Source organism: Poromitra crassiceps (assembly GCF_964638095.1).
Source record: "Poromitra crassiceps genome assembly, chromosome: 1".
In the NCBI taxonomy this organism is placed as follows: domain Eukaryota; kingdom Metazoa; phylum Chordata; class Actinopteri; order Beryciformes; family Melamphaidae; genus Poromitra; species Poromitra crassiceps.
In genome coordinates, this window is record NC_139623.1 from 17,684,410 (window position 1) to 17,707,514 (window position 23,105).

Below are 23,105 nucleotides of genomic sequence, written 5' to 3' on the forward strand. Positions count from 1 at the left end.
TCACTGAAATGTTTTGCAGGGGTGGGGACGGGGTTAAACGTGTATCTGAAGAGAGAAGAGGAGAATATGTGACCATTGTGTGTTACAAGCTGGGTATGAGACGAGATATCGTGTTAGATTTTGGATACCATAGTATGGTGATATGGCATAATGCTGTATTTTCCTGGGTTTAAAGGCTGCATTACAGTAAAGTGATGTCATGTTGTGAATTGATTTACCAGACTGTTCCTGTCTATTTGCCTTGACCCACACATAGGCTACGTCAACATTACTGATGATTACTGTCAAAAATCTCATTGTGTCAATATTTTGTGCAAGCACCAATTTACAACCAAATATTTAGCCAACTTTCTAGAAAATACGGAGATATTGCGTATCGCCATTCAGCCCAATAATACGGAAATATGAGTTTTGGTCCACCCAGACAATACAGTAGTAGCACCGAACTAAGCCATAACATTGATTAAAAAGTTAGGCTAAATATGTGAGGTACATAATATTATATTATATACAGCAGTGTGAGTAATAATGATGCTAGTAGGCTAATAATAATAAAGACTAAGTCAGTAAACATCCAACAGTGTTGATTATTTGCTTATTGCACAATTGCAGTAGGCTATTTAGCAGTTTTGCATTATTGGGTTTTATTGCACAATCAGACCATCTCCTATATAGGAGAAAAACACACTTTTAGATATCTAAAAGTGTGTTTTTCAAACTTATGTTATTCCCTGAACAATGTTGGGCAAGTGACTCAGAAAATGTAATTAGTTGCTTATATTACTTATGATTACTAATTAAAAAAGGTAATACAATTCCTCTAGGCCTACTTATTACTTGGTATAATAGTAAGTAATTAGTTACATTACTCGTAACTTTAGTGTATTGCCCTTGCTACCCCCTCATTTTGGAACTGAATCCACTTTTGGGGAATAATAATTAACCTTACAGGAGGAGGCAACAACATATATTACTGCATGTAATGCAGTAAACTGAGGTCACTTGGATTAGTAACTGTAGCCTAATACACTTTGGAAATTGTAATACCTTATACACAGGTTACTGCCTGGAAAAGTAATACGATTACAGTAATGCGTTGCTTTACTTTACTGCCCAACAACACTGTTCCCCAAACTGGATAGTCTTCAACATCCCCCAATGGATTTAATTGGGATCAAACTGACATTAACACAACTTTATTTTTTGATTAGATATCATCCAAAGTCAGATAGCTAGATAGGGTCTTCTTGGTGTCCTCCATGCTGAGCTGAGGAGATTTCTTCCCTGGAGGGATGATGAGTGTTGCCCCCACCTCTGACAGCATCTTCTCCATCAGGAAACCCATGTCGGCCATTACTTGTCGTCTGTTGGCTGAAGTAAATGTAAGATCTGTGTGATTTCCGATTTATTTTTATATATGAGCTGGAGCCAGTGTACAGTTTGGATACAAATGTGATAACCCCACATGGAGCCACACCAATCAAAACTTTAAGGGTGGTCTGCTGTACGATTTTTTTTCATATATGAAAATGCTTGGAAGACAGGTGAAAATCTTTATTTTATTATTAAACAGAGGAAACAGGGCTGGGGGAACATAGGGCTGGGGGAATATAGGGCTGGGGGAACATAGGGCTGGGGGAACATAGGGCTGGGGGAATATAGGGCTGGGGGAACATAGGGCTGGGGGAACATATAGACGCTCCCCTCAGGATCTTGTAGTATAATTCTGAGTAACTGCCTGGGCCAGCTGCTCTGAATACTACTACAAGATACTTACAATGTAATCCATTGCCACATTTTTTCCTGTAAGACATAATAAGCTGTTCTTCTTTTTGTAATACTAACCAGGGGAAGGATGGCAGTCATAGTTGTGATCTTTGGCCACTGCACCTGCAGGCGATGCCTGTCTCCTCTGAGGCAGGTATCTCCTGAGATTCAGGCAGGACAGCAACACAAACTGCTTTCTTGCTCGCTGGTAAACTGACTCCCGAGTTTGGGAGCCTAGTCCTGTATGAAATATGTTGATACAATGATTGTTCATGATACATTTTTGATAATTTTTCCGTCCTCAAAAATATCACAGAATTTAACATGTAACCGCATTTTAGCCGATTGAAAAGAGGGTGAAATTAGGTCTTAGACGTTCAAACCCAATATCACCCAGATTTCAACTAAAAATCAACGTTGAAAAAACGTTTTGTGCTCGCTGGGTCAGCTCAGATCAGCAGGAAATTGATTACCATTTAACGCTAGCCAGGGGCATAGTGGAGGCTAAACCCAAATGAATTCAGTTTACACTTGTACTATCAATGGTTTACACGCCTCTTTGAAATGAGGCAGAGTTTACTCACCTATTTTAAGATCAACTGTAGCCTACTGCTAACCTTGGATAGTTTACCATCGCTGTATTTACCAAAAAAAAACAGACACTATCAAAGCTGTATAACTTATAGCTTTGATTAAGAGTCATTATCACGTTATTGTTTATTTGGATCCCCATTATTTGTAACTGATATTAATGGTCATTGTAAAGTACAGGTGTACGATGCATTAATATAAAAAGCAAACACAAGCACTAAACGTAACGTAGCACAGGTAGGCAAGCTAACGTGAGTTGTTGCTAACGTTGCTGCTAGCTGCCTACTTTCTCAACCTAGTTAGCTAACGTTAAGGCATGTACACAATGGACAGTAAACTGGAAATGATCGGTAAAGTGAACGTTACCAAGAAGAAGAAAATTATATAAATAGGCTACCTAAACATTAGCCTTCTTACCTTTAGAAATTAACGTTAGGTTGAGCTAACGCTAGTTGCTGTTGAGTCAGTCTCCTATAGCGAGTCAACAGAGATGCCTCTGCGAGTAATACAGCCTTTATGGCGTTTCGAACGTATCGACAGTCTATTGTTGTGAGCGAAAATGTGTCTGCAAGTCGTCTTACATCATCTAAACCATTGACAGTAAATCTAAACGTATTACTGGCAGTGGCAGCTTTAAAAGGGACTGTGTGAACTCCATCCATGCCTGACTGTAAACAAACCGGAGACTCTTCTTCTGTTTATTTTAACGGCGGTTGCCCCACCCAAAATGGTGCATTACCGCCTCCTTCTGGATTAATCCATCCAATGTTTCCATACTCCATTACAGTCTTGTGATTAGCCCAGTTTCTAGTAAAGGAGTAGAGTGTAGAGCGGGAGAAGAGGAGAAATTAAGAAGTGTAAACAAGCCAAAAATAAAGATGGACGTTCCCTGTTAAACGCATACGCGTTAGTTGTAATTCCAAACTCTAACATAACACCCAGTCTCTCTCTGCACACCATGTCCTGCATGAGGGCGCAGAGCGAGCGGTATGCCCGGTGCTCTTATTTTGGTGGGGTTATTGAGGAGGCGGGACATCCCTTAGCAAGCGATCCCCCTGATTGGCTGATTACATTTGTGGATTGACGCTGTGGTGAAGGGGGAGCAAAAAGATTTGTAGACGAATGCAATGCATTCCACACACAGGCTGTGATGTACAAACACTAATTCAACACTTGAACACCTAGCATAGCGATCCACACACACACTGTGATGTGCAAACACAGATTCTACACTTGAACACTGAGCATTGCACATAATTTGTATGTGTGTCTGGAAACAGTGGTTTGAAAATACAAGTTAGAGTGTGTTTGTTTGCAAATTGCGAAGAGTGCATTTGTAGAAAATTCCACCATAAAACAGCGGTACAATAGTGTCAAAATTCATAAAATAAATGTGAAACAATCTACAAACAGAAATTCTGGTTTTGAAGTACAAGTCACTGAAATCTATTTGTGGATCATGACGTGGATTTAAAATGTATTTGTGGACCATGTTTTCCATTTGCGGATCATGATGTGTTTGTTTGTGGATTTTAAATCTATTTGTGGATTTTAAATCTGTTTGTGGATTTTGGTTTCAAGTGTGGATCATGTTTTAGTGTTTACAGATTGTACTATCTATTTGTGACTCATAATCTGTGCATTTACAGTTGTTCAAATTATTTGATACGGGTAGGTGAATGTGTTTTGCACCTACTTCACCGCATCGGTATGTGCAAAAATGTGAGTGTGTGTGTTTCTTGTTTTGTGATTTGTATAATAGGTTTTGTGCACCTGTAATGAAGAATTTGAGAAGGTGTAACAGTTGTGTTGTGTTTGTGGGAGAGAGAAAAAAAATCTATAAGTTTTCTACAACTACAAATTCACTGATACACATTTGTGACTATGTAATACAACTACAAATTCACTGATACACATTTGTAACTACTGATACACATTTGTGAATATGTACTCCAACTACAACACATTTTGCTCCCGAATTCTCTTCATACCTATGAGGCAGCTACGGGGGTGTAACGCCAGCAAGAGTGAGCCCGTGATAGACAGATGGTTCATCCAATCACCTGCCAGGTATTTTCTGAAAGTGCCTGCCCTTTGAAACGGTTTCCAGATTTTTAGTGCCCGCTCGATTTCTAGGTGGAGACGATGCGCCATGGGCGCACTTTCTTTTTAGTTGTGACCAAACTCATGCCACGTCATCCACATCATCAGTGGGTATGACATCATCCTTAATGTCGCTCAGCATTTTCCAGTTGACCCTTGCTCCACTGCCCGCTGACCTCTTCACTGTCAGGGATTGGTTGTTTATTGTAGTATAGTTACGTGGTTACGTGGCTGGATTATTTGGAAGAGAGCCAAATTAGGTGAGTAAAAGTTGAATCGTCCCCCCACCCCCCCTCCCATCTGCCAGTTTGAAAATGCAGCAAGGATATGATAGCCTACTACTTACTGCATTTGGCTATTGGGTGATATGTACCCGCTAACGTTCACGTAGCCTTTTAATTAATTAATCGTTCGCACAATCGCTTATATCAATGAATGAAACGAGCAAACTCACGGTTTCCTCAAGTGCTGCAAAAGGCTTGAATGGTTTCTTTTCCTCCTGACCTGTCAGTGTTGCATCAGCCTATATCGAGACATATCCCACTTTTTGTGGGGAGAAATACATTGAAAACTAGTCAGATATGACTTGAATGCCACTTGTAAAATCATCCACAGTGTAACGTTAGTGCGATGGTGCAACCACTATTTTGGCTGGCGGCTTTTGGGCAATGTAACAAAGGCAAGCGCTCACTTTTTTGGCACGTTGCCACCCCACGTTATCGCATGAATGCGTCGGAATGCATCCTCCGTTAAAACGGCATGTTTTTGAATGGAGTTTGGTTACAGATTCGCTATCGGCAGAGAAAACTGACCATTTCCAGCTGTTTCTAAACAAAGATCCCTCATGTCTAGAAAGGTCAAACCGGAAAATATTCTGCTCTGACTAGATGGTCCAGATTTCATGTTTAGAAGTAGCTTTGGAGACTTCTCTGCTCGTCTTAGTGGTGATACAGGAAACCTCCTCTGCGCTCACTCCAATCACATCGATGATCCCATCCTTGTCTCTGTTCTCCAACTCTGCGATGGGCACAAAGTCGCACTGCATGGTGGCAATGCTCTGGCTGTCACCGCAGGGCACGATGAAGCTATTAGCATGGAACATCATCTCGTAATCGTTCTTCAGTGTTGTGTACTCCTTTACTGGAGAGGTTTGAGAAGTGCCGGGTGCCATTTTTACTGGAGAAGTTTGAAAAAATGCCGGGTGCCATCATGGCGGTCTTCTTCACAAAACCTCTGCCATGGCCTCAGTCAAAAGAAGGCTCTGCTCTATTGAACTTGAGTGAAGCTGAAGATCCAGGTACTGTGGCAGGCAGAGGGGATGACGGGGCCGAGGTGCTTGGAGCAGACTTCTGGAGATGACTTGATCACTTGTATTATATGGGGTTGGAGTTCTTCCCTCCGATTTCAGCAGTTTGCTGCTGAGTTTCTGTGGCTCAAACCAATTTCTTGCACTTGGCTTCGGGATTGGAGAGTGCTGGTCCCTTCCTTTTGGGCATTGTTGGCACGTGAGTGTGTCTATGTTCCCACAGCCCTATGTTCCCACAGCCCTATGTTCCCAATTCCCACAGCCCTATGTTCCCCCAACCCTATGTTCCCCCAGCCCTATGTTCCCACCAGTGTTGACCAGTAAGGCGTTACTTAGTTATTGTAATCAGATTACAGTAACGCATTACTTAGTTACTGTAATCAGATTACAGTAACACTTTACTTAGTTACTGTATGGCCCCGCCCACTCTGCCCCAAACAGCTCCCAGAGGGTGGGGATGATGCATCTTGGCCCAGCCCACTCTGTCCCTAATGGCTCCCAGTGGGCGGGGGATGATGCCTCTTGGCCCTGCCCACTCTGTCCCAAACAGCTCCCAGTGGGTGGGGATGATGCCTCTTGGCCCCGCCCACTCTTTCCCTAATGGCTCCCAGTGGGCGGGGGATGATGCATCTTGGCCCCGCCCACTCTTTCCCTAATGGCTCCCAGTGGGCGGGGGATGATGCATCTTGGCTCCGCCCACTCTATCCCAAATGGTTCCCAGTGGGTGGGTGGATGCTGTTTGGCCACCCATCCCATTCTGACCCCTGGATGCCGTTTGGGTGACCGGGATGCCGTTTGGCCACCTGTTCCATTCTGAGCCCTTGGCCACCCGTCCCATTCCGACCCCCGGATGCCGTTTGGGAGACCGGGATACCGTTTGGCCACCCGTCCCATTCTGACCCCCAATGCTGTTTAACCACATGTCCCATTCTGATACCAGGATGCCGTTTGGGAGACCGGGATACCGTTTGGCCACCCGTCGGTAACCCTTTATTTTACAGGTACCCTAGTTACATATGAACTATTTGTAATTACACATGAACACCAAATGTAAAAGACCTTATTCACATCGTGGCCATCTTGGATTACGTCATCGCACAGGGTGGCAACGCGTCTGAGCCTGCGTTACAACCCATGTAAACAATGGAGCGGTGGTCCCAAAACCTGAGTTCTGTTCCACCAATTTCTTTTGACAAAATTGATAAATGGGCAGATGACAACGTCAACATCCCCAAAAGGATTCAAAAGAAGGGCTACAGTAACTGGATTGAAGGGTACATCCACGATATTCAAGGTAAATTAGGGTGCAACGTTACTGTGTACAAAGACTTGCTATCTGTGCAGTGCTTGCTCCGCCGTCATATTAACTTCACTTATCGTGATTTTTGCATGGTAATCATGAATCAATCTAACACGATTAATTTGTAATCTGACAACTTTAGTAGCGCTAACATTGCTGACATCGTCAGTTAGCTGTAAGTAGATATTGGCCACTTGACGTTTCCATGCTAACATTGTTTTATTAAATTGATGAATCCAGGGCCATCTGCTGGGACCTGTCAATTAAACAGCTATTGCACACTGTGGTTGCACAGCGCACCTGTTGCGTAACGTAACAGTCCTGTAAGTTCGCTCGACAATCGCACCGAGGCAGTCAGAGCAGGGACGTTTGCACAATTCCCCAATGTAATGCCTGACTAATTTAAACACACACAAAAGAAATGTAAAGCCAGTCGTGACACATGGAAGTGAAAGTTGCAGTTGCAACCTAATAAATTGCCCTTTCTGCTAAAATGGAGCACAGCTGCATCGATGCACTTATATGTACATGTAGCCTAACCTGTAGGCTACTCCCGTTGGATCACAGGATCACATTTAGTAAATTAGGCTGTCATTGGTAGGGAGAATCATTTTAATTAATCTCAGAAATTAGACTATTATTATTAGGTTTGTAAGAGTGAACACAATTATCCAGTCAGTTAATGAACAGAATATACTTCTGTGTTTTCCCATTACCTGTGTTAAGTTATCCCCGATTAATGTGTTCCTTACTGCAGAGGTGGGGACTCGATTCACATGACTTGGACTTGAGTCAGACTTCAGCTTCAGACTGATATATAACAACAAATCAAAGTCTTTACAATGCACTGTCTGTATATTACCAGCACAGTACGTCAATAATGATGAGCAACTCTCAGGTCGCTTTCACATAATAAGCTGGTGGACTTGGTGCGATTCGGGGGGGTGAAGTTGCAACATTGTTGCGTTTTTCATTTGGTCTGGTTCGCTTTCACACATGCAATTTGTCACAAGCGCACCAAACTTTCTGAACAATGTCACGTGGTCGAAACAGTCACTCGTCTATTGGACAGAATAGACAAGGGAAATCTCTCCTCTCTTCAGCAGGCTTCTTGCCTGGCTGAGGGCTGACTGAACAACACAAGTGAATCCGCAAAACACAAACCATGGAGCAACACCACCTGCGATATTGGGATTTCTGGTTTTACTTTGGTGTTACTATCATATAAATATTTGACAAGAATGTGCCCAATATGAGCAGCAGATGAAGCAGAAAGCTGTTGAACATTTCATTCTGCAGATGAGACGAGTAGCCTACGTACCAAAGGAGATAGCCAAGCCAGCTGTTGAGAAACGATGTGTTGTTGTTATGACGACGTACGTCACGACGCGGCGCGCAGGTACTGTACACGTGTGCACGCCGCAGTGTTTGTTTTGCTCCCTTCTACCGTCTTCTACTTATGATGCACTGCATGATTGCATCAGATGCACTGGCGCTCTTGTGTTTAGTCCGGGTTGCTTTCACACAACAAACGAACCGCACCAGGGTTCACTTGCAAGCGAACCAAGACCCATGTTTTCAAGCGGACCAGAGTTTGTTTGTTTGTTCCGCCCCAGAGTTCGTTTGCGCTTTCACACCACCCCAAATTCAAGATTCAAGATTTCAAGATTTTTTATTGTCACTCCATGGTACAAGTATCACGTGTGAAATTCTTGTGCTGTGGACTCCGTTTACAACATAGTACAAATATAACAGGGCATATGAGTGCAAAAACAACAAGAGACACAACAAGCAATAAGGCAGTATAGTGATAAGACAAGTCAGAGACAGTGGCATATTCACTGCACATAGGTGCACATGTCGTGTGCATACTTTAGACGTGCTTAAACATTTTAAATTCGGCGTATTTGACATACAGGTGCAAATAGCATATTCCTTATTAAACATACAATTAAACTCGGCGTTTTAAATTCGGCGTATTTGACATACAGGTGCAAATAGCATATTCCTTATTAAACATACAATTAAACATTAGACATACGTAATGGTAGCAGCTACAGTACGGTACAGTACGGCTACTACACTATTTGTGTATGTTAAGGAGTCTCGTGGCCTGCGGGAAGAAACTGTTCCTCAAGCGATTTGTGCGTGCTTTCGGAACCCTGTATCTTCTCCCTGAGGGTAGAAATGAACCGCACTATCCGAGGAAACAAACTCTGTCGCGGTTAAAGCGGACTAAACAGCTTATATAGCTGAGAAGACTGATGTATAAGTTCATATGTAGACTGCAGGGGTCCCAGAATGATCTCATTATACAGTTGACCAACCCAAGGTGTAGCTCTGTGAGATACCAATCCTATATGTGGACACACTGGTATTCGTGCCTTTTATAGAATGTGTATAAAGCACTTTTAAATGGCATCTTAATGGCATTTACTGTTCTTATCTTTAGATGCCTTTTATTGAATTTGCATAAGCACTTTTTGTTAATATGTGATATATCGCCTCTTATAATGTTTTTTTTTGTTGTTGTTGTTGTTGTTGTGGTGTGTGTTTTTATGTCTATTTACTATATGTGACTATGTCTATTTGGACGGTGGAGTCTGCAAATAAAGTTTGATTGATTATATGTGAAAGCGACCTCAGAATCATATCAAAGCTGCCATAGCTGTAGAGTTGCTAGTGTGCGAAATTGCCTAGTAATGCTTCATATTGTTTTAACATTACACTTTGGGCCTTATCTTTGCAAAGGCGGTCATTTTGCGTTAGCGCCCATTTTGCGCTGGAATAGCGCCGCGCAAAGCCCTAATTGTGGGCGCTTCACGTCATCTAGGCGCAAAGCTCCATAGGCGTGTTTATGCCCATGACAGGATTCCCAAGGTGAGATCACTCCCCTTAAAAGCCACAGCATCACCGCCATCACGTCTGTGACAGCAGCTTCTTGCTTGCTCAGTGCAAGCAGAGTGACAGAGTGAGAGAGAGAGAGAGAGAGAAAAGAGAGAGGGAGAGGGGGGAGAGAACAAGAGAGGGAGAGAATTGGAGGATGAACCAGTTTGGATTCGTAACGAAAATTGATGCTTTTGTAATTAGTAGCCTATTAATTAGTTGTTTTGCTCATATAGGCTATAACATACACATTTAAAAAATATTTGTTTCTTTAATAGGGTAGGTGTGAGATTTTAATTCTAGCCTATTTCAATAGCCTATACCAGAATTGTCCACTCTGGTTAAGCTTTTGTTGCATGGTGCAATTGCAGGGAGAGAGGTTACGGTATAGCCTACTGGCCGGTGTTGTGTCACAAAGTGATTTGCTGCCAGAAACTGATTTCGATCCGCGGGACCGCGCACAGCGCTGTGTCAGTGCCTCTCTACCCACCCTGTGCACCGACCCACCCAGCCTGCCTACCCGGCCCAGCTCACACCTTCTCCGGGGAGACCCCCCTCCAGGACCCGGCACACTAGCCGAACACTTAAAAGCACCCCTCCCCGCGCTACACACAGACTCCCGCCCCGCCAGACCCTCGTTCCCCTGGTAATCCAATTCAAAACGCAAATCACTTTTTTGGCACAAAACCATGACAAACGAATTCTCATTTTTAAATCAAGGTGTGTTTTTTTCTCCAGTGTAGGTTAGTTGAAAATCAACGTGGCATTCTGAGGAGGGAAGTTGTCCTCGCACGAGCCGTGCATAATGTAGGCCTATCCAAGCGAGGATTTCCTGCACTGCTCGGAGAATACTGTCTGCGCTCAGGCGTACGCCTGGCATAGTGGGGTTTTTGCGCTAAGACCAGCTATTTGGTGGCGTTAAAATTGAGAGCATCCAAGGCCTTTTTATCTAACACATTGCACTGGAACGCCTATTTTGGCACGGGGAACGCCCAAACCTCTGTTTACGCTCGGAACATAGCGACGGTATCTTCGCCAGAGCACAAAATGACACTTGCGGGAGGAAGATGATAGGCTAGAGGCCCACGGACACGCCTGGGCCACGCCTACACCTGTGTCTGCGCTTAGATCCCAGCGCAAAACTGGACGGTGGAGGCAGACAATAGCTTATGATGCAGGGAAGATGGCAATAAGAGGTGCGCAAACGGCAGCGCAAACGATAGCGCCGTACGAAGATAGGGCCCTTAATGTGAAGATGTCTCAGTTTAAGGAGGACGGCCACACATTTCCAGGCGGCGTTTCCCCTCATATGACCTGGTAGGGGAGCACAGAAAAAGAGGAGGCGGGGCCTGGGGGAGTGATAAGGAATGAGGGCAGGCGCTGCAGTCTAGGCCAGGTGCACTGGTTTCTGGTGAGGACATATGAAGAGAGATTGCTGATGCTCTTCAACCCTGAAGACTGAAACTGAAGATGACTTGATACCCATCCTCCCCATGGCTACTGTGTAATGATCCGCCATGACTGACACTAAAAAAAGGCATTTTATATAAGCTGATAGTCTCACTCTCAATATATACTGGCTTTAATCAGGCCCACAGCCAGTAATATTGCCTATCGCCTTTCAGAGTCAGCTTAGATCTCATATCACCTCACCTTTGGGGGGAGCAAATAAATTACAATATTGGCAGCCTTTTCTCTCTCTCTCTCTCTCTCTCTCGTTGTGTAGTGAATCTAGCGATGGTAGACATCTGAGGCTCCTTTGCTTTCAGCTGAGATGACAAGCACACTCAGTCAATGTCAAAGCCTCCAGGCCCTTATTAATCAATGCACATTATCCCCAAATGACATCAATGCTTCTCACTTACAGCTAGCCAGTAGGTTGATCTTTCACTTGGGCTGCTGCTGAAAGGGATACACTCAAGTCAACTGGGTTGGTAAAGACAGAAGGAAGAGAAACCCACACAGTCCTGTTCTTTGAAGCAAACCCCAAAAATACAAACCCTTTGAATGATGTGATATTAATTTAGCACCGCAGCCTGCTGTCCCATGGGAAATGGGTGTCAAGCAAATTTGCATGCCTTTCCCAGGGTGCCGCCTGACAGAGAGTGGGAGCCCACCCTGTCGAAAACCATTCACTTGGCCACGACAGAAATGTCCCCCGTCTTTCATGTGCAAATATAAGGAGGCGTCCATGCCAGTGGCAACCGCTACCACTTCGGGCTTCTGTGAGCCATAATTTCATAAATGAATTAATGAAACCGTTGACTTTTAAGGCTTGCAAAATAAATCATTCACTTCAAATCTTTTTTAAATTTAAATCTTCGAATTCTGCCTGTATTCTGCTGCTGGCCCAGGGGCGTATCTACGGGTGGGCCTGGGTAGGCACACGCCCACCCACTTCTTGCCCTGGCCCACCCAAAAAAAAAAAAAAAAAAAAAAAAAAAAAAAAATTTTTTTTTCAATTGGTTGTTTTCTAGAGGCAAACTTGCTGCTGCATTGCTAGCCAATGGTTTTGTTACTTTTGTAAAAACGCAGGGCACATCATCTCCAGAGTCTAATGCATGACAACTTCATGACATCTAGGAATTTTGTTCTCTCTGTGGATAAATAAACCAGAGGGCGTCTTGTTCAAACTTGAAGCAGCCTCAGTGTTGTTATTTTTTAAACTCACAGCAGTATATGGATCAGTGGTTCTAATTTATGTATAAAGTAACAGTATACACACAAGTATAAGCATTCATGTATGCAACATTTGGCACCTATATGTAACCTTTTAAGGTTGAGATAATTGTATTATCATTATATGGTCCAAATATTTCAGTAAAGCACTTGAAACACTTGAAATATTCTTGCTTGGGTGGTATCATTCTACTTGAAATGATGGTCAAATGCATTATTTTTTGTAAAATAACACGTCAAATTTTTCGGGCGGCCGGCCTTCGGCCGGCCACCCGAGTGGGCCCGGCCTTTGGCCGGGCATCTGCACCCCTTCCTATCCAGGCCCACCCAATTTGATCCAGGCCCACCTATAATTCAATTTCTGCATACGCCCCTGTGCTGGCCTTATCTCACATAATTTGAATGTGATTAAAGAGAGAGCCACCTCTGTTTCAGGGTCAGGCTGGAAAGGCAGACTATCGTTATGGTTGGTCAAATGTGTCAAGCAGATTTATAGCTCAGTGGGAAAACTGCGCTTGATGGTAAGATCAGATTGTGATAGTTTAGATGTACAGTAAATACTGAATCACTCATCTTGTCTATCCACCCACACTGGACGAAGAGAGCCATATTCCAGAAATATTACAGCTGCTTTCTCTAAGATTCTCTAGCGAGAATACAGACCATTTCTGATACATATTCTGATACACATAGTTTTATTGATATAGTATGCACCATCTGATCAAATATGCACTGTACATATACATATACATACATTGTGAGGACATAATATACTAGGATACCAAATACATCTTATATTTGCCATGCACTGTATGTATTCCAAATATGACATCATGTCATGTCTGGAAATATCCAAGCTCCAAGCTGTATTCCTCCTGTATAGAGCTTATTCGACTGACGTAACTCATGTACGGGCACACCCACCGCCGCCATATTGTTGACATTTCCGCGACGCTCAGTGTCAAAAGTGACTGACAGCCTGGTGATGGTAGCAGCAGCCAGCAGCAGGAGTACGCTAGCCACCGTTACTAGCCTATTTAATACCGTTTTTACTGCGTCAGGAGCTATTTCACAACAGTGATGGTGTGCTGTGTAATAATACACGGCTGTAGTAATAGCAGCAATAAAAGCCTGGGTGTTAGTTTTTAAGCAATCCCTACTGTCCACAAACGTGAAGGGAAAGAGACAGAGTAAGAAAAGTAAGAATGTTACAGACCTTGCCACAGATGAAATAGTTATAGGACTCAAGGGATTTGAAAGACTTCAGCTCCTGAGATGTGTATGCCAATACTGTATTCACAAGGTAGTTATAAATGTCTGGTACGTTATACCTGGCAGGCACACACACACACACACACACACGCACGCACGCACGCACGCACACACGCTGGCCTGTTCTGACATGATACCCCCAGACATGGTGATTTATGTATCTTCGGAAATTCAGAGTAGAGTGTGTGTGAGAGAGAGAGAGAAAGAGAGAGAGAGAGAATGAGCTGGCCACCTAGCAATATAATGAGTTATCTTTACTCATGGTGGCTAAGTCAGTTTTTTTATAGGGGTCCACACCTCCGACCAAACTTACTTTTTTCATCACTTCTCTTTGACGAAGCATATACGTTCAGTTAAACTACGGCTACGGTTTGTCAACAATATGGCACCGTCCGGGGTTAGCGAATAAGGTCTATAGTAATTCTTGATAACTTTCAGTCATGCACATCTTTTTACACAATAAAACTTAAGTCTGTCCTTGAATTTGAAAATATGTTTGAAAACAAACACATATGTTAAACTCATTAAACTCCTTTTCTCGAATGAGTTCAGAATGCAGAAATTAGCCCCCCAAGAAGTAGCTTAGTATTGCCTATTAATGCTTGAAGTTTAGTCAATACATGTATTGTTATTTTTTGTCTAAAATACATTTTCAAATTTTCACAAACTACTTTGACAAAAATTGGCAGACCCCCTGCAGTACCTCTGTGGAAACCCCTAGGGGTCACCCTGTTGAACACCACTGATCTAAATGAATTAACAAACATGAATTAAAATTTGATCAAACGATGGGTAAAATGGAGAAACAAGCATGTGCCTGACCATTTGATAAAGAAAACCTGATTTGTTAAAGTGAGGCTGTATGATTATCGGGCCAATTGACACCATATTTGGACATCCCGGCAATCCGGAGTCTCGGTCGGGATCGATGGGCCAAACCAGTGTAAGAACTTTTGCCCCCACTCTCTAAAGACTGGAGGCATTTACAAACTTTTGGGGGCACTGTAAAAAAAAAGTAATTAGTGCATAATATTGCTAAAGCGTAGTGTGAACAACAGTGCTGTTTGTGTGAGTGTTTGTGAGTTTGTTGTGTGAGTTTCTTGGGGCATTTTTGCCCTTGCCCATGGCTAAATTCATACACTCGACCAAACAGAATATCTGGTACATGTAGTTTGAGGGGCAGGCTCACAGATGTGTTTGATATTTACCATCCAAATTCTGTGTGGTGATCACAGATTCCATCCAAGACTGGAGACTGCCAATATCTAATGAGAGCCACGTTCACAGTGAGCTGAGGCCAGACGTATTATAAAGTTTTATTTAATTATGATAATCATGCACATCCTTGAGGTTACAATGTTGGCAACAACAATGAATGTATGTTACAAGCCTAACTACCACTGCCCTTTGTTCTGACGAAGCCCACACACGTCCAGCTGTCTCTGGGAAGTGCACAGCCCACATTGTCCCCACATCCCACATTGTTTCCTCAGTGAATATTCATGCACATTGCATTAATGTGCATACTGATGGATCTTGATTCATATTCCCACCATATTAGAGGTGATAGACATACAGTATGTGATACCCTGTCATCCCGTTGGAATCCGTTGCATATGTAATGCTTTGAGTTTTAAACATCTTAAGTAGAGAAATCATATAACTCCTATTTTAGGACTTTGATCATTCCATTTATAGTGTATGTTGTGGTGCTTTTAAGCCACACCCACTAAAATCCCCATGATTGTAGATTCCTACCTTGTGATGTCACCCAGCTCATGTACAGAACACACCATACGCCAATCCTACGCTAAAGCAACACTGAAGCAACGCAGCGCGGAGGCAATTTCATTTCAGCTTCCTTGCAACAGGCAAGACCGATCACACCAGCCGCAGTGCTTTGCCTTGCCTCGCCACGCCACGCTGAAGCGACGCTGCACCCGTGCTGCAGTGATAGTTTAAGCTTCTGATCTATTTTTCAAGCGTGCAGTGCACTGCACGTGAGCAGCCAGGCATGAAGTCAATGCAATTTGTCAGCGGGGGCAGGGCAGCGCCAGGCAAAACAGAGCGAGGCGTGGAGAAAAACAGAGTGATTCTGGTGTGAATGGCAAGGCTCCTGCCTGAAGCTTCCGTGAAGTGCTGCTTCAGCGCTGCTTCTTGCTTCTGAGATGCTTGTGGTGTGAACCAAGCATAAGGCTTACAAATATTTACGCCCCTGCTCACAACTTGCATTGACTCCATGCATGGCTGCTCACGTGCACCGTGTTGCGTTGCTTCATTCTTTTCAATTATTTTCATTGTGATGCACATTTCTGCCTCTCAACCCCCCCCCCCCCCCACACACACACACACACATACAAACACACACACACACACACACACACACACACACACACACACACACACACACACACACACACACACACACACACACAAACACACACACACACACACACACACAGACAGACAGACAGACAGACAGACAGACAGACAGACAGACAGACAGACACACACACACACACACACACACACACACACACTAGAAAGTCCAAGCTGTTAGGCTCAATTTAGTTTCTTCTTTTGTTTCAACAGTATGATGGACAAAATAAGAAGGAGCCATAAAGAGACTTTCACAAAAAAAGGTTGCAAAAGAGGGCAAAACTACTAAACGATTACGATTAACTAAGTGTTAAAAAATGATTGTGAACTTGGTCCACAACTGGTGGTCAAATTAAGGTCAAACTGTTGAATAATGAACCAGAGAAGGAGATAAATTCTCACTTGGCCAATTTCCAAATTGCTTTTTTTCTCCATCTTTTTGCCTTTATTTTTTCCCACAATTGTCAAAACGGGCATTTAAAGGCAATTTCTTTAGGAAGAGTTCTGGAAGAGTACAGTACATTTACAGAGCCGGTCCATTCAAGAGCTTATACCTCAGTCACACTTATTTTGTGGCACAGTCTGTTAGCACTTGCCAAAGTTATTTTGTGGCACAGTCTGTTAGCACTGCCACAGTTCCACCTATGTGGCAGTCTGGGAAATGTAAATGGCTTAAGTAGATGGAGGGGTGGGTACACAAAAATGACAGAGATGAGATGAGAAAGTGTATCCGAGGGAGCGTTTTCCCTTTTCATTTTAGTTTGTTTGTCTACTGCTATGCCCTTGATGTGGTTTCAAGCAGAGGAATGCACTTGTTTATCTCCCTTTCTCAATTCATCATGAGTTATTTCCATTATGGATAATAAAATGATATAACATGATAATTTCTCTCTGCCTGTTGGTGTCTGCTGGAGGAATATCCCAGGTTAAAGCCATACATTACAGTATGAAGTAATGTAATGTCTGCAACAAAGGGGGTCTGGAAATAAGATGAATATGTTTCTGTCATCTGCTTTTATAGGAACTAGTGCAGTGTCCGTTCCCCCATGCACCACCCCGTGGGCGCTTCCCATCCCGCACACACACTGCACTCTGTCAGGTCCCCCTAAGCGCAAGTTTGAAGTCGATCCGACAAATGGTTCTCGAGATACGTGAACGACAGACAGACAGACAGTCCTGGAATAAGTCCAAATTGCATGAAATGCGGCAGCGCACTCCATTGGGGTCCGCGCAGTGCACTCCCCAAGTTTGAAGTCAATCGGACTGTTTCTCGAGATAAACTGCTTTTTGTGTCGCCAGTAGGTGGTGCTATGTCAAATTGCAAGAAATTCAGCGCTGCACTACTTCAAGTTCCCAGGAGCACACTCCCCAAGTTTGAAGTCAATCGGATGAACGGTTCTCAAGATAAACCACTTTTTGTGTTGCCAGTAGGTGGCGCTGTGCCGAATTGCACAAAATTCTGCACTGTTCTATGTCAGGTTCCCAGCAGCGCACTCCCCAAGTTTGAAGTCGATCAGATGAATGGCTATCGCGAGATAAACTGCTTTTTGTGTTGCCAGTAGGTGGCGCTATGCCAGATTGCACAGAATTCAGCTCCCTGCACTCAGAGTTTGAAGTTTGAAGTCAATCAGATGAATGGCTATCAACATAAAGCGCTATTTGTGTTGCCAGTAGGTGGCGCTATGCCCAATTGCACAAAAATAGGGCACTGCACTGCACAATAGGGCACACTCCCAAAGTTTGAAGTCGATCCGACCAACGGTTCTCAATGGCATGCAGCAGATGATGCTCATCCATAAGCAGTGGTGGAAATGGCCAGGTTTTACAGGTTTTTACACAGCTGCAAAATGATCTTCAACTGCCCAGAACATATTCATGCATCCGCACACAGTAGCCTACGTCCTCTCATAATAATGCAGGTGGAATGAAGATTTTTCGGTAGCCTACCTTGTCTTGGAGAACACTTTAAATGATTACTAGTTTCTGTATTGTCGGCATATTTGGGTGAGCTGTCGACTGTCTTTTCTCTCTTTGATGTCTTAACGAGCAGCTGTTGAGAGCTGCTGCACGCGTAGGCTACATGGCGATGTTTTGGTTGGTTTGGTTGGTGACCAGCATCATTTTAATTTGTCGGACTTTGATTAATTATAATAATGAAACTCAACGCCCATTGTTCACCCTCGTTTCAATCCGGGAGGGGTGGATGGCTGGACGTTATCTGAAAACGCACTTTGACGTGGAAATATGGCTGGTCTGCTTGGTCTTGTGTGAAAGCAATTTCTGTGGCAAGGCTGCCGGCATTGCGGGCCTTCTGAACTGCAATATTGCGCGATCTGTGTGTGAAAGCAGCTAGAGAGACAGACGATCCTCCAATTATAGTATAAATTATTACTACAATATTTGATCTTTATTTCAAAGATCGTTTGAATCTTTGAAATTCCCCCTCACCCTGTATTTGATTTTCATCACTGCTCTTTTCTGTAATGTGTCAGTTAGTGTAGTGTGCCTGCTGATGAACATCACTAATCACTGGAGCAATTAACCTTCAGGTTTTGATATGTATGGTTGGATGGGTGAGGGGACTGTATTATAGTGGGACCAAGCAGCAGGAAGCATTGCCACCCAGGGCACACAGAGATATAATGATGACAATGTGTTTCTCTCAATGCTTGAAATTAGGTTGTGGTTTACAAAAGTTTGAAACAGCGAAGTTTTTTCTTCAGCAAGATAATCTTCACAAATGAGGACCACTTTTATGATTTTTGAAGCGTAAATGTTTGTTTTTAACACGATTTTCAGAAAACGCTTCAAAAGTCATAGGCATACTCTTATGTGATTTACCCAAGATGCCCTCTCTCTTATCCAACCGTGCTAGACACATTACACTCCCGCACATCCCTGTAAGTGCCGAGTAACCTGATTACCTAGCGTCAATTCAAAAGAAAAAACTTCCATTTGCATTTTCTTACTTATATGAAGGGTGAAGAATAGATTTTTGCATTGCTGTCACCAAATGTCCTCCCACATGCAAATGAGAGTGGCGTCTGATTTTACACTTCTTTTTATTACATCAAACCCCATCTTCTGTATGGTAGCCTGGTTTATAATGTAAACGCGGTTTATGTAATGGAGAATTTCAAAACATCATCAACAATGCATGCACCCTGTTAAACTCTGCGTCAGGCATCTTAAAAAATGAATGTATGTAATTATGCAAAAACGTGCATAGCATTCAGTGAGAGGTGCAATGCTTCTACAACTTCTTTCCATCTCTTCTTTCAGTGTCAACTTTCTCATATTAGAACAAAGCCGACCACCTTGATTTAATTGGCCCGGCCTGAGTTTTATCTGCATGACACCCCTGCAGATAACCTCTAATAGTCTAATAGCTTTCTTCAAATTGGTCTACCAAAGTCATTCATAACTGGGTCAAAATGGATATCAGAACTATTAGTACAGTATCGTTGGCTGCAGATAGTGCATCGATATTCCTTTGAAAATACAGCACAGATGCTCACTAATCCTCATGTGCTCAAAAACAAAACAAAAACATGTTTGAGATGGGTTTGATGTTGCATAATCAAACAATAAAGACAGGATACACCACTAAACTACAGACTGCGCTATAGTCTACTATCCTAGACTGTATAAAGATTAGGGTAAGTTCAATCAGGAAGACTACTTCATTCACAAACTGCCCTTCATTCACTACTTACCATGTACTGTAATAAGTTAAGGCGACGCCTCTTTGGTTCTACTTAATTCACAAAATTATCCTTGTACCGTTTCCGTTACTTATTATCCAATCCATTTATATCTCAAGAAGTCAGCTTCCCTTTAGTCATTTTGTCATCCAAACAGATAAGCTGAAGTATTTCCCTACATTCTCTCACACCCTCTCAGGAACCAATCACAAATCAATGCGCACTTGACTATTCTTGTCGACTGTTTCCGCATCTCACTGTCATTCCAGTTTCCCACCACCACCTCCACCAGCATCAAGGCTCCTTTTGGATACCCAGTGAAGAAATATGGCTACAGGGTGGAGTTTCATAGAGAGCCAAAGTGAACATCACTTCCTGCTTCAGCATGGTACCAGAAATTTTCATCCGCCATTTGTTTCCCCATAGACATTTAACAGTAAAATGCATATAAAAACCGTTTTACTTGTTCAAACCAAACAGTTCAGCTATATTTAGAAACAGGAGAGAGCACATAACATTTCACTCAGACCAAAACGTAAAAAGAATTGCGGATTTAAAGAAAATACTTTTTCAATGTTTGTTTTTTGTTTGTTTTGGTCCGAGTGAAATGTTCTATGGTCTCCCACAATTATAATCCCAGTAATATAAGCAGATGGACAGTGCTTATCTTCTCTATATGTTTTCCACATGGAGAAATATCCATTTGTCTGCCTGCAGAAACTCCTCCCCCTCCAGCTGGTATGAGTCATTAAGGCTTGTTAAGGCTCTCCATGCGATTCTTTGTGGATGTGCGCATGTCCAGAATGACGCGTAAGGCGTCATTCTGATACGGAAGTGCCTGGAATAAACTGCAGAGCTCTCAGCGCAAGAAAACATGAGGATAAGGTAAAGGCTGCCCATCTGCATACATTATATCATTGATATTTTAATGATACAAAGCGGGTTGAAAATTGGCAAAGCCTTCCTTTAAGACTATAAACTACTATACTAGTATAGACCTAAAGACTCTATACTAAGCCAATGCGTAAGTAACTGCATTATTTCGGATGGCCTGCAAAACTGGCTGCAAAAATTCTGATTACATGGAAGTGAATGGGAAAATGTCTTCTCACTTGATTTATGTCCCCAGTAAACACTTTCCTAATAAGTTCATGATCTCAATCGACAGTTTCAAGTCTTCTTCAATACAGTATGATGATCATTTTGTAAATGATTGTCCCATTTTCACTAAAATAGACGATAAAAAAAAACCTGGCTTCAAATAACCAAGATGGCGACAGTGAAAAACCAACCTTGAGGCTTCAAAACAAGAGTCCAAAAACCAATGGATGACGTCATGGTAGCTACAGTACCTCCATATATTTTTACGGCCTATGACTATGCCACTATACTACTCTATATACTCTACTATAGGCTACTATCCTCTAGAATGCACTATTAACTATAGGCCTGATGAGTCATTCTCAGTTACCGTAATCTCAGGCCTTTCTTCTTGTGAGCCATTACCAATGCATCTTCAGTCGCCAAGTAAAGTTCCAGGATCGTCACCTGTCACCTGTCACAAACACACACAGCAGCGCACATTGAGAAAGACCCAGACAACAGCTGTTGAATTCGACCTAAATTGCTAGAACTTATTTGCTGTCCGTTAGCCGTAGTTGCACACTTCACCCACACAGTGGCACAAACACATTGCTACTCCACCAACGACTCAGTGAAAAGCCGGTCCGTTTTACCCTGTTCATCTGCGCAGAAGCATAGTTTTGGATCTACAAACATAGCTATTTTGTCTGTTCTAAAGTCTAGATCAAAGACAAGATGATCAAGCATTTTTTTCTGCAGAGGCCCCCTAAACTTTGGAACAGCTTGCCTGGGGAAATGTTATAAACAAACTAACTCTTTTAAAGACACAACTGAAAACTCATTTTTAGAAATTGCATTTTAATGAAAGCTTATTGCTGGCATTAATTTGTTTGCCGGGAGTTCAGTGTGGTGTTTGAATCTTGCTGAGCAGCAGTCTTCTGTGTCAGTGCTCCTTAACAATTTGATGCTGTACTGAGCAGTTGATAAACTGACCCTCTAGCATCTAGCCCATAGTATTTTCATTCATTCATCCATCCATCCATTCATTTTAATGTAGCTTTGTATTGTTATCTTAATAGTGTTACATAATCATGTGATATTATTTCTGTTCTGCTGAGCAGGCCTTAATGGAGCTAACGGAGCAGGACTTCACTTTATTATAGCTGATAGTGGGTCAGTATGTTTCTTTTGTTCCTTTTATTCCACAGCAGTTCACATCACATTCCAACACAGTTTAACATCAGCTAGGTGTATCTTGTATTCCTGGGTCCATGTTGTTGTTTGATGGTGTATCTTGTATTCCTGGGTCCATGTTGTTTGGTGGTGTGTATCTTGTATTCCTGGGTCCATGTTGTTTGGTGGTGTGTAGCTTGTATTCCTGGGTCCATGTTGTTTGGTGGTGTGTAGCTTGTATTCCTGAGTCCATGTTGTTGTTTGGTGGTGTATCTTGTATTCCTGGGTCCATGTTGTTGTTTTGTGGTGCATCTTGTATTCCTGGGTCCATGTTGTTGTTTGGTGGTGCATCTTGTATTCCTGGGTCCATGTTGTTGTTTTGTGGTGCATCTTGTATTCCTGGGTCCATGTTGTTGTTTTGTAGTGCATCTTGTATTCCTGGGTCCATGTTGTTGTTTTGTGGTGTAACTGGTTCAATGTGATATCCACATCCAGATATATCCAGTGCAGCTACACTAGTTAAATAGTCAACTACAGTATCTAAAACGTTAATAGCTAAACATCAGGTTTTGGTGTCAGTCCCTAAGAGATAAAAGAGCAGGAGCTTCTATAGACTCACCATTTTGCAAAACAACAAATTTTCAACAATCATACATAGATAAATCCATCTGAGCAGAGGCAGAGAGACCAATTTCTCCACCGACAATAACCTCAATAGAGCAGTTAGCTGTTGTATATTCGGTGGTTATTTATTTTCCCCGCATTAAAGGAACACTCCGCCCATTTTCAACCAGCTTTGTATCATTAGAACATCAGTAGTATATCAGAAAACTGTAAACGGTTTTGAAGTCTGTCATTTAAT

At 42.7% G+C, this 23,105-nt stretch overlaps 1 protein-coding gene and 1 long non-coding RNA gene across 2 annotated transcripts in view; one reads left to right on the top strand and one right to left on the bottom strand.

Annotated features, from left to right (window-relative positions):
- Nucleotides 1-23,105, top strand: part of tmem132e (transmembrane protein 132E) — a gene marked incomplete at both ends in the record, with an annotated part of 750,910 nt that overhangs the window by 470,710 nt on the left and 257,095 nt on the right. The gene's annotated exons all lie outside the window — the stretch shown is intronic.
- LOC310778452 lies at nucleotides 1,242-3,004 on the bottom strand. The gene is made up of 3 exons (XR_014552772.1): nucleotides 2,776-3,004; nucleotides 1,846-2,007; nucleotides 1,242-1,371 (listed from the first exon to the last, which is right to left on the bottom strand). It is a non-coding gene; the product is annotated as an uncharacterized lncRNA (long non-coding RNA).